This window comes from Mandrillus leucophaeus, unplaced genomic scaffold, assembly GCF_000951045.1.
Source record: "Mandrillus leucophaeus isolate KB7577 unplaced genomic scaffold, Mleu.le_1.0 Scaffold252, whole genome shotgun sequence".
NCBI classification, from domain to species: domain Eukaryota; kingdom Metazoa; phylum Chordata; class Mammalia; order Primates; family Cercopithecidae; genus Mandrillus; species Mandrillus leucophaeus.
Window position 1 is genome coordinate 1,802,353 of NW_012102610.1, and position 12,332 is coordinate 1,814,684.

Below are 12,332 nucleotides of genomic sequence, written 5' to 3' on the forward strand. Positions count from 1 at the left end.
CCACCTCGCCCGGCTAATTTTGTGTATTTTTAGTAGAGGCGGAGTTTCACGGTGTTAGCCAGGATGGTCTTGATCTCCTGACCTCGTGATCCACCCGCCTCGGCCTCCCAAAGCGCTGGGATTACAGGCGTGAGCCATCGCGCATGGCCCTCAGATGAAAATTTTCTAGTCCGAAATCCCGGCGGTCACCCTGGGCGGCACTAACAGGCTTTGCCAGAAAGCCCCATCTGTGTAGGGACTCCAGGGCTTTTGGGGGTAGTTTTATGGGAAGGAGTTGCAATATTCCCGGATGTGGAGTGTGTACCCTTCAAAGTCTGAATCAACTGACCAGATGCCGGTCCTCAATCACTATTGCCAGAAGGGCAGGTTTACCTGCCTTCTATTTTACAGCAATCGGTGGGAGAAGCATTCCCCAGCCAGACCGTCTCCATCCCCAGCATATGCTCTGATAAAGCAGGTGCAGCCACCTCACAGAGAGTTTGTTCTAACATTCCAGTTTTCACCTAAGTATCCACCTTAATTCCATCAACCATCACATTTCTAAATGCTCCCCATTGACCAAGAGCTCCATTTGAGCTTCGCTGACAGGGTCTGGAATCACAGAGCAGGGGCTCCCATAGACGGAGTCTGTTCTCCTCCCCAGGCCATTTTACCCACCCGTGTGTGTATGGCTTTGGGTCCCCAGCTAGGGGGTGGGCCAAAAGACTCAGGCTTTCTCCTGGTTAGATTGTGAGACCACCGCCTCAGGCAACTCGAGATCAGAATTCTCACTGTCATTTTAGGCCTCTCAGGTTTTAAAAATCCTCCGAACTAGAATGAATAAAGCAGATTTTTGCAGGGCCTTTTCACACTGGACGGCCGGCAGGGTCCATCCAGCTTCTGTGAATGCTGCATTGAGACCGTTGTTTCGTCCCCATCAATATCCACTTTATTCATCGTATTTCTTAACACCTGCTTAAAAGCTTCCACCCTGCTGGGATGTCCCTTGACTGTCTCCTCGGTCCTACCCCTTTGTTTTGTCCATGCTCTTATGAAAACCTTTACTATCTGTTGTCTCGGCACCCTTTCCCTTTGGAGGAGACTCTGAGGCCAGTAGCCACACCTTGGGTCAACTGACTGGACCCTAGCCCAGCATCGGAATCTACCCCACACATCCCTTGGGTAGGTCCTCAGGCTAGAGGCTGTGGTCCAGGCTGACCAGAACCTTGGCTCTGCACCACGGTCCCCTCCCACACTTACCCTTACTTACCTTTTAACCACTGCAGATAGCAATAACCAAGGGATTTCACATTTTCCCTTTTTGTTGTTTCTTTGCATTTCCTTATACTCTAGTGAGCCAACTGCTTAGGAGTTGGATCCATCATTTCTAAATTCCATTGGTAACTTTTACCTTAAGAAATTGATTGTATTGGTTCTACTTGCAAGTGTATTTGAAAAAAAAAAAAAAAGACAAAAAATTTGATTGCAGCACAGCCACCACCAGGAATGAAAGTTTCCTCAGCTCCTACCCTTTTACTCTTCCCAAACCACATGTTCCAGTGAGTCAGGGTTGGTCTAGAAAGCCCCAGTTCTGACACCAACTGTAAGGAGTTCAGCAAATGATGGAGTTGAAGGAAGCAGTCCCCATCAGACTGCCCTCTCTTCAGGCACCAGCCGAGACTGATGTTTCCAGGATCACCCTCCCTTCAGACCAATTGGTGATATAGTCAGAGGTCCCCATAACCACCCTAAAGGTACAATAATTCACTTGAATGACTCAGAGAAAAGTATAGCGCTCAGGAAAGTGGTATACTTATTACAATTTTATTATAGTGAAAGCATACAGATCCAAGCCAGCCAAGAGGAGAGACACAGAGAGCAGAGTCCAGGAAGGGTCCAAACGTGGAGTTTCTGGTTGTCCCAGATGGCATGACCTCCTCCCAGACATGATGAATGATAATGCACAAAGAAGATAAACAACCAAGGAAGTTTATTTGAGCCTTTGGTATCCAGAGTTTTTACTGGAGGTCATTGGTGATTGGGGCACAGATATTCCCCAGCACAAGGTGGCAGCACAATAGCTAAAGATGGCACCAGTGGTGGCCCAGGAATACTCACAGGGAATGCTGGTAGAGGGAATGCTGTGGCTGGGAATGCTGATGCAGGCATGGGAAAAAATTTGAGGGAATGATGACTACAGAGATAGAGGAATTGGACTGCTGAGTTGCACTGCCCTGCAGAGGGATGAGAGAGTCTGAGCTGTGAGTAGGAGGTTGGCGGCTAAGTGGAAGGCAGACGGCCTGTGACAGCTCACAAAGTGGCACCTGTCTCCTGAAGGGGAAGGGCAGGCAGAGCTGAGTGGCAGGCCAAAGACCTGATTGTGAATTTTCTGTTGAACATAATAAAAAATGTCCAGCTGGATGCAGTGAAAAGCAGGGAAGGGCATGCCAGCCCAAGGGAAGAGCATGTGCAAAGCTTCTGAAGTGGAGAAGCCTGATCTGCCTGGAAGGACTGGATGAGGGATGAGGGTGGAGGGGGTGGGGTGAGGCAGGGTCAGCAAGCCACCACAAGCCTCCACCAGGGCTCTGAGCAGATCCCCAGAGCATTGGGAGCAGCTGAAGCACAGGCAGTGGTGACAGCCTTGGATCTGCATTTCCCCACACCGCTGTGGCTGTAGTCTGGAGAATGGATGACAAGGGAGGCCATGCTGGAGCTGATCCCTCTGGGGATATTGGGACGCTGTGGTGTGGGGTCCTGGGATGCCAGTCTTATCACTTGGGCTGCATCTCATGTCTGGGACCCTCTCTTATCTCAGGGACAAGATGGTGACTCACCCATCTCAGACTGGACAAGCCTGGTGGACCCATCTCAGCTACAGCAGCGACATTCACACCCATGTTCATGATTTCTGGCCCCCCGCATTTGTTCTGCTCTCATGGCCCTGAGGAGGGGTGTGTGGAATGGAGCACAGGCCCCCAGGCCCCAGACATACTCACATGTGTTAGTCCCACACGGTCAGGGCAGCACCCAGTTTACCTGCTGGCCTCCCCTGCCAGGGCCTTCCTGCTGCCTGTGGGGCCCACACCTGGGTCAGCCTGCCTGTCCTCTCTGGGCATGGCCAGCCTGGGACCAGCTAGAGATGGGCACACCATGATGGGTGGGTCTGTGCGACTGCCCCACCATCGGGGCATGCAGAGGGCATGTGGGGAGTGCCTGGGGCCCCTGGCCTTCCTGTTGGGCTGGTTTTGGAGAGCTAGGGGGTGAGGGCTGGCACTCACCCACACCACTGTCCCTGGGGGCTGTGTCAATATCCCCATCCCTGCCCCCCAGGCCTCCATCCTAACACCTTCATTGTGTATCTCTGTGCTGAAAATTGGTTTAGAAAATGGGTACTGTGGTGTGGTGGGCATGTATTTTTTAAAATAAAGTTTTAGTTTTAGAATAGTTTCTGATTTCTAGAAAAGGTGCAAAGATAATTCTGAGTAGTCTCCCACCCAATTCCCTCTTCTGTTAACACCTTACATTACTATATGTGCATAGTGAGGTGTCAATCAATATTGATATGTTCTTAACTAAAGTCCATCCTTTATTTAGCTTTCCTTTGCTTTTATTTAATGTCCTTTTTTCGGTCCCAGGACCTCCTCTGGGATACACATTATGGTTTCTTAGACTAGCTCTGGGATTTTGCTTTTGTTTTGAGATGGGGGCCTCTCTCTGTTGCCCAGGCTGGTCTTGAACTCCTGGTCTCAAGCAGTCTTCTCACTTTAGCCTCCCAAAGTGCTGGGACTACAGATACATGCCGCCATGCATGTACCTTGGTTTTGACGATTTTGACAGTTGAGGCGGACTAACCAGGTACATTGTAGGATGCCCGCCACTGGGCTTTGTCTGACGCTTTTCTCATGATTAGACTGGGATTGTGGGTCTGGGGAGGAAGATCACAGAGGTAAAGTGCCCTGATCAGCCCATCCAATGGGGAGGGCAGCTGCTGTCAACATGGCACATCCCCTGTGACGCTGGCGTTGCCCGCCTGGCTGAGGTCGTGCTGGTTGGGTCTCTCCACGGTGGATTTCTCTTCCTCCTCACCAACTGCAGTGCGCTCCTTGGTGCACATATTTGCAGTTGCTTCGCAGCGTGGTGTCACAGATGCCACTGGCTCCCTGATTGTGTAGTCAGCAGTGTTAAGTGTTCCTTGCTGTTGCCACATGTCTTGTCTGTTGCTGGCGCCTGCTCCAGAGTCCTCCGAGGGGCACCCCACACTTCCCCTGGGATCATGTGTCCAGGCTGCTCCCAGGTACCCACCCCACAAACTGCTGCAGAGAAGGGGGCCCATTTGTGGACTTCCCTGGACACACAACCAAGGAGCGAGCTGCTGATCATGGGTGTCTGTGCTACAGTCTTGACCCCATTTTATCAGGCTGCCCTCCAGAAAACCTGTGCCTCCCTGTCCATCAGCCCACTTTCTGATATGTGCCAAGTGGAGGGGCGTGCCGCACTTGCTTGCCGGCCGTGCTGCACACGTGTGCTAAGGGTTCTGCTTTCTCTGAGTCACTGAGCTACACCCAAAACCAGCATCCCATCCTGTGGACTGTAGGCTCAAGTGGGTCATTGCTTGGCTTGGGCACAATATTTAGAAAAGTTTTGAGCCAACATGTCAACACTGAGGAATTTCACGTGCACTTTTAGGTTTTGGGCTTCTCTGGAAACCCCAAGCTGCTTCTTTCTTATGGTTCCCAAGATAAATCTGTTCTTCTCAGCGTTTTTCATTTGGAAGACCCTGTGGCCCCACAGGACCTTATGGCTTCTGCAAAATAGACTGGGACCATTGCAAAGCCCTTTCTCCAGGCAGAGCTTTTCCCGCGAAGGGCCGGGCAGCCTGGCTGGAGGCAGTGAGCACCCATCGCAGGAGGTGTGAGAGCGGCCCCAGCAGATCCTGGGTGTGGGATGGGACCACTGACATTCCCCTGGTTTAGTTTCCACGACCTTATGAGACAGGCATTCTCCTCGCTTGCTGCTCGGCAAGCTGGTGGGACAGAAGCGCCTGGTCCAGCTTTGTGGATGAGTTCTGACGCAGCTGCGGGGCAACAGTGCCCCCTCGTGGCTGCAGCCCCAGCCTGGCCGCTCTGCCTGCAACTAATGGAGGGGTGGATTTGGACAAGTGGCATGGGGGAAAGGTGTTTCTGACTGCAGGGAGGGCTGCAAGGCTTTCCCACGGCCAGTGTGGCTGGAGGGAAGGGTGTGGTGGGAGCAGAGGCCAGAGGTCTGTGGGGACCAAGTGGGGAGAGGATAGGATGCTGAGTGAGGGGTGGTCCTTGAGGGAATTTGGGCAGAGTGGCCACCCCTCCCTTGAACAGCAGGTCTGTCCATGACCCCAAGGTCTCCCTGGGGTCTGCTCCTCTGACCCCTTCCTAAGATCAAGGGATTCCCAATCACAAGAATCTTCCTGCAAACAGATTTGTGGGCTGGGCTGGCCTGGCCTGCTCTGCCATGGATGGAACCATTGTTGATAGCTAGGGGCTTTAATGATGGAACTGTGGGCAAAATGCACCCCCCAAGAGAATGGAGGTGACCCAGTTCCACCAGCATCTACCGGCAGCCCTTGCCGTGTTCCAGGCCCTGTGCTGGCAGGCTCTGCGTTGCTCACATCCTGTTCCCACTACAACCTGGAGGGAGGGCTCCCAGCCCCAGCTACAGAGGTGGATACTGAGGTTCAGAGAGAGTGTACAACGTGCTTAGGGCCACACAGGGATTCAACTCTGCGAGGGAAACCTCATTGCTCAGGAGAATGAGAAGAAAAGCCACAGACTGGGAGAAAATATTTGCAAAGGACATAGCTGATAAATGACTATTATCCAGAATCTACAAATAACTCAACACTCAACAATAGGAAAACAACCCAATTAAAAAGCAAGCAGAAGATCTAAACAGACACCTCGTTCAAGAAGATACACAGATGGCAAATAAGCATGTGAAAGATGCTCCACATCCTATGTCATTAAGGAACTGCAAATTAAACCAGCCGTGAGATACTGCCACACACCTACTGGAGTGGCTCCTATGCAAAGCACCAACACGCCAAATGCTGGCGAGGATGTGGAGCAACAGGAACTCACATTCATTGCTGGTGGGAATGCAAAATGGCACAGCCACTTTGGAAAACATTTTGGCTGTTTTTTTTTTTTTTTTGAGACAGGGTCTTTCTCTGTCACCCAGGCTGGAGTGCAGTGAAGTAATCATGGCTCACTGCAGCCTCAACCTACCAGGCTCAGGTGATTCTCTCACCTCAGCCTCTCAAGTAGCTCAGACTACAGGCATGCACCACCACCCCCAACTAATTTTTGTATTTTTTTTGTAGAGGCAAGGTTTTGCCACGTGGCCCAGCCAATCTGAAGCCAATCTGAAAAGGCTGCACACTCTATGATTCCAACTATACGACATTCTGGAAAAGGCAAAACTATGGGAACAGTAAAAAGATCTGTGGTTGCCAGGGGTTGGGGGGAAGGGAGCACAGGGGATTACAGGTGGAGCATAGATAATTTTTAGGGCGGTGACACTATTCTACGTGATACAATAATGGTGGATAAGGGTCGTTGTACATTTGTCCAAACACATGGAATGTACAGCTCCAAGAATGAGCCCTCACTTAAACCATGGGCTGTGGGTGACGCTGATGTGGCAGTGCACGTCCCTCATGCACTCCTCTGCTGGGGATGTTGATAGAGGGGAGGTTGTGCACGTGTAGGGGCAGGGGGTGTATGGGAACTCTCTGTACTTTCTGCTCAATTTTCCTGTGAACCTAAAACTGTTCTAAAAAATTAAGTCTACTTAAAAAACAAAACAGAACAGCCCACTGTGTGGCCCTCCCCATACTCCCAAAGCTCACATTCTAGTGGGGAGTCAGACACAGAAACAGACACAACCATGCTGACAGTCACTGCAATGATGAGGTAGCCACAGGGGGCTGTGGAAACTCAAGAGGGGCCACTATAGTGGCATCACGGAAGGCTTCCTGGAGGAGGTGTTGCCTCCAGTGGGTTTTGACGTGCAGCAGGAATTACCCAGCTGGAGATCAGGGAAGGCACTGCAGGCAGCATGCTCAAAGGCACCAAAGAGTGAGGTGTTGGGGGAGCAGCGTAAGTTCATAGTGCAGCGAGGGGGTGCTCCGTGCACAGATAAGTTGCGGGCTGCGGGCAACAGGACCCTGGGTGCCCCTAGAGACTCGCGGAGCGGGTTGCAGAGGAGTCTCTGGGCCAAGGCGTGTGTGCAGCGACACCTGGCGGTGGCATGCGGAACTGCGGACGGCTGCGCAGGAGCCCACAGCTGAGACGCGGTGGGGACCGGTGCGGGGCCGGTGCGGGCCGGTGCGGGCCAGTGTGGGCCAGTCCGGGCCGTGGCGAGGCAGGTGGCCGGGTCCGAGGGCCGCGTCCCACAGCAGCTTCCAGGACCTGGAGAGAAATCGGGAGGTGCGTGAACGTGGATGGGCAGAAATAACGTCTTTTATACTCTAATTGGAACATAGCATGTCCTTTAATTATGAACGCAATGAGCTACCGTAGCACTACTCATTTCAGAAATGGCGCAATCTCACTTTCCTGCCTTAGTACTTTGAAATTACAGCGGGTATTAGACCCGCTGCTAGACCGTGTCATTCACTGGGTTAAGAAGGGAGCCCACATAGTGCCATGTCACAGACCCCTTTTAGTATTTTGATAACTATAATTTAAATCAAATTGGCATTTAAGAGCCTACAGGCTTGCCCAGACTGCCAAAGGCGTCTCTGGCACACACACACGCACACACACTAACATGCACACAAGCAGACACACATGCACGCAGACATGCACATGAACACGTGCACATGCACACTTGCATGTACACACACGTGTGCACACACACATATGCATGGTTGGGAACCTCTCTGGAGAGGAAAGGCAACACCAGTGTGTCCGCTATGTAGTGGTTGATCAGATAGTTTATTGTAGACATGGACATAAGTAAGAAAGGGGCACTGCTAATTAGGCCAGGGCAGTGGATGTGAGGTGGGACTGCCCCTAGCACACTGGGACCAGGGCTACCTCGAGGCCTGCAGGACACCAGGAGCTGTGTGTGAGTTTGCATCTCTGTAGGCACATAGCTGTGAGTATGGGGGAACCCGGTGGACTGCATCTGAGGTGGGGAGGTGGTGTCTGTCACTGTCCTGGGTGTGTGTGTGTGTGTGTGTGTGTGTGTGTATGTGTATGTGTAGGGCATTCTGATCTCCAGTGCCTGGGTTCTAGCAGATGCCTGACCTACAGCCCTGTGTTCAGCCTGGTCATTCCAGCCCTCAGAGAGACCTTGTCCAGCCATTTCCTGGAGTAGCAAATGGTCCAGAACCAGTCTGTCTTGCCTCCTCTGAGGGAGACAGGCGGGCTACATGTGTAGCCTTCTTACCTCACTAAACTCATCCTCCCTTCCGTGATCATCCCCATTTTACAGACACAGAAACTGAGGCCCAGAGGAGCTGAATATTTGGCCCAGGCCACACAGAGTCCAGCCACGGGTGATGAGGGTCTGAGGATGGGGGTGGGACAGGAAACCTGACCTTTCTGAGCCTTGCTGTCCTTATCTGCTGTGTCAGGAGGTGAGAGGAAGATGTCTGGGGCTGAGCTAGCAGAGAGGACACTAAACTTTTGGTCTCTCCCCTGTGTAAACCCCACCATGACTCGCCATTGCCATGGCATAAAGTCCCAGTTCCGTGGCCAGACATTCTGGTCTGTGCCCTGCTTCAGATTCATTGCCCATCACTCCCTGTCCACTCCCTGCACTCCAGTCACCCTGGCCACCAGCCCTTCCTAGCACCCTCCAAGACCCTTCTCATCTCCACGCCTCTGCCCATTCTGTACCTTTTGCTTAGAGTGCCTGGCAAACTCCTACGCATCCTGCAATGCTCAGCTCTGAGTACCCCACACAGAATTGGCCTCTCTCTGCTGTGTGCCTCCACTGCCCTCACACATCCCTGCAGGTAGCCCTTCTGAGGACTGATGCAGCTAAACATGATCCGAGTCCCCAGCACCTAGCACCAGGCGTGCATAAAGCAGGCGCTAACAAATGCGTCTTGAATGAATAAGCAAATGTGTGTGTGCACACTCCACCTGTCCCCCGTCCTCATGAACTGCTTGAGAGAAGGGCTGGGTCCTTTCTAGCTGCTCAGGTAGCAATCAGAGTTTGTCCAATGTCCAGGCTGGAGCCAGAGTTGAAGGGAGGAGCAGGCTGGGGGTAGTGGTGGCTGCATTTGGGGTTAGGAGGCCCAGGCTGGGCCCGTGAGCTGGACACCCCACCCCAACACCTGAGGTAGCTGCTACCCAGGTCCCTCTCTGCATGCTCCTGGATGGGGCTTGGCTGTGGCTTCCACTCAGGCCCCTGGATATCTCCTCTGCAGCTTGGTCCTCTGTGACTCACTCTTTCTTGGCCCTAAAGGTCAGTGCAGGGCCAGGCCTCGTCCTCTTCTCCATTTATCAGGTCGGAAGCTCAAGGCTGACCTGGCTGGGGCCAAGGTTTATGTGCTTGTCCTCCCCACCCAGCACCGCTGACCCTGTGAAACATGCCAGGAAGGGTGGGGACAGGAAGGTGACAGTAGGACTTCTGTGTCTGCCCTGGGGCACTGTCAGCCGGGTCAGGATTTATGCCCTGATGTTCCCACCCCCAGACCTGGTCACCAGGCCCACGCCCTCGGTCTGGTGCTTAGCCATCCCTGCAGGGGGCCCAGCAAAGCCTGAGGGCTGGGAGCTGGCTGGGGTGTGGGGTGGGCCGGGGTTGGGGGTTGGCAGAAGGCCACTGCAGATTAGGTCCCAAGTGAACACTGCTAGCGTCTTTGTCCAGCTGAGAGACATCGGCTGGCTGGGACATCTTGCCTCCTGGGGCCTGTTTCCGCAACTGTAAATGGCATTGCCTTAGTATCCACCCTTTGGGGCTCTAGGATAGCACATGTCCACAGGACCTCAGCTAATGTGCCCGCCTGCAGTGTCCCCCATTTTCTTTTGGGGAGCTCCCCTTGCCAGTGCCAGTGCACATGGTCTTTGCTGGGCCATCCTTTGCACACCGTCTCTCCAGGCCTGGGGCTTGAAAGAGCGCCTCCTCAGCGGGGGCCCTAAACGCTGGCTGGGGCTCTAGGGGCAGGAGGTAAGGGGAGAGGTGGTTTTAGTGGGTTTGCTGGCAGCGATCTGAGTCCAGGGGTTGTAGCGGAAAGAACTGGGGGTGGGAGGAGGTGCAAGGCCGGTTGGATCAGCGGATACACAGGAGATGGTGTCTTTGGTCACCCAGTTGCTCAGTTAGAAACCTGGACAGCCTGGCCCCTGCCCCTCCCCACACCTCCTAGCCAGTGGTGAGTCTTGCACAGCCCTCTGTCCACCCACTCCAGCACTCGCCCCTTCCCGCCTCTTCCCCTGCCTCTGCTGCCCCGGCCTGCTTCCACTACCTGCATCTCTCACCCACATCACTGCAGTCGCTTCCTCAGTGGCCTCTGCCTCCTCTCCTCTCCACCCCCTCACCCTCCATTGTCACCACCTTGCTCCTCACACCTGGCTGAGCCATTATGACTAACGACTGTTCTCAGCTCCCAGCCCCATGGTTTCCATCACACCAGGATACAGTCACATTCCTTGCTGTGGCCTGTGAGACCGTCGGAGTCCTGGTACTGCCGCCCCCTGAACCTCCTCTCCTTCCCCTTTCTCTGCCACGTCCACAGCTCGGTGAGCCCATTCCCACCTTGGGGGCTTTGCACTTGGCGGTTCCTCTGCCTGGCACATGTTGGCTCCAGTGTTCATAAATCTCCTTCCCTCCCGTCTCTCAGGTCTCTCCTCAGACGTCACCTCATCAGAGTGGCCTGTCCTGACTGCCATATCTACAATACCCTCCCCAACGCCTGGCACCCGCCTCCTCCCTCTTGTATGAGTGTCTTCAAGGCACTTTCACTTGTGGATATTGCTTTATATATTTAGTCGGAGGAGTATAATCTGGGGGCCCCTGGGAGACAGACTCTGGCATGATGGCTGTTGTGATGGGGGAAACCGGGGCATCTCCTGGGGACTGACAGCAAGTTGCTGCCCTTCTGGGCCTCAATTTCCCCTTCTGTGCCATAAGGCCCAGGCCGTCTCTCTGCCCGCTCACGTGTCCTGGGAATGCTGAGCCTTTGCTTTGTCCTGGAAGTGGGGTTGCCATGGAAACAGAGGCAGGGGGCTCCAGCAGAGGCAGCATCCACCTCCCTTTGTTAGACCCAGGGCCTGCTTTCTGGGGGCCCCCTTCTGTGGAGGAGTGTGTGCTGCTTGAGGGGCCAGTAGCCTCTACTTGGTCCTACTCTGGCCGTCCTGCCCCCAGCCCCCAGCTTGCAGTTTGCTTCACTAGATTGTAAGGAGGATGATGAAAGGGCAGAGTGTTCCAAGCTAGGGGTGGAAAGTCAGGGGCATCAGGACCCAGGGCACGGGGAGCAGGAGCGTGTCCTCATCTCATGTGGCTTTAGGCAGTTCCCCCATCATCCTCTGCGCCCCTAGCCCTGACACTCCCTCTGCACACAGCTCTACTTTGATCAAACCAGTGCCTGGGCCACCTCCCTGCTCCCATGCCCTCTGGGGTAGGATGTGGGCTTGGCGGGGAGTGACACACGGCAGCTCCAGGCGTGGCTACAGCTGGAGACATCCCGTCTGCCTCAGGCCCCTTAGGGCCGGGCGATACAGGAAAGGGGACCTGCTCGTGAGCACAGCTGGGCGATGGGATGCCAAACCCCTGCCCAGGTATCCCCAGGACGGCGCTGCAGCAGGAGTGCCCCTGATCCCGGGCGGTCGCTCTCCAGCCCGCTAGGCTCTTGGACGGGCTCAACCCGCCGCCCTGGCCCGGGGTTGGGGCTGGGACGCCAGGCCCCTGTGGTGACGGTTCCCTCCAGCAGGTGGCGAGGCTCAGCCGGCCAAGGAGCCGGTTCCTCCCGCTGGCTGCCGCCCGGCCGCCGCCTTCCGCCCTTGCCCGCCCGCGGTCGTCCCCAAGCCGCTCCCGGCCGGGCCTTGAGCGCCTTTTCCTCTTCCCGGCGCCCCGGCCGCCCGGCGCGTCCCGCTGGGCAGGAAGGGCCCGCCCGCGCCCAAGGCCAGGGCCGCCGCCAGAGGTCGCCCGCCGCCAGGGGCTGCTGCGGCGCCGGGGACGCGCGAGGCTTGAAGGTCTCCCAGGCTCACCCAAGACCCATCCGCGCCGGCCGCCTGCCCTGTGCCCCTGGGGCGAGTAATGGTCTCCTCGACGCTCCGCCCTGACTTTGCCCATTAGTGCCGTTAGTGCCATTAGTGCCATTAGTGCCATTAGTGCCTGTGTGAGCGGGACCTGGGTTGGAGGGACCT

General features: G+C 54.9%; 1 pseudogene; it reads right to left on the minus strand.

Moving 5' to 3' along the window:
• Positions 1 to 4,584: 4,584 nt before the first annotated feature.
• Positions 4,585 to 11,079, minus strand: LOC105542187 (annotated as a pseudogene).
• Between the last annotated feature and the right edge of the window lie 1,253 nt (positions 11,080 to 12,332).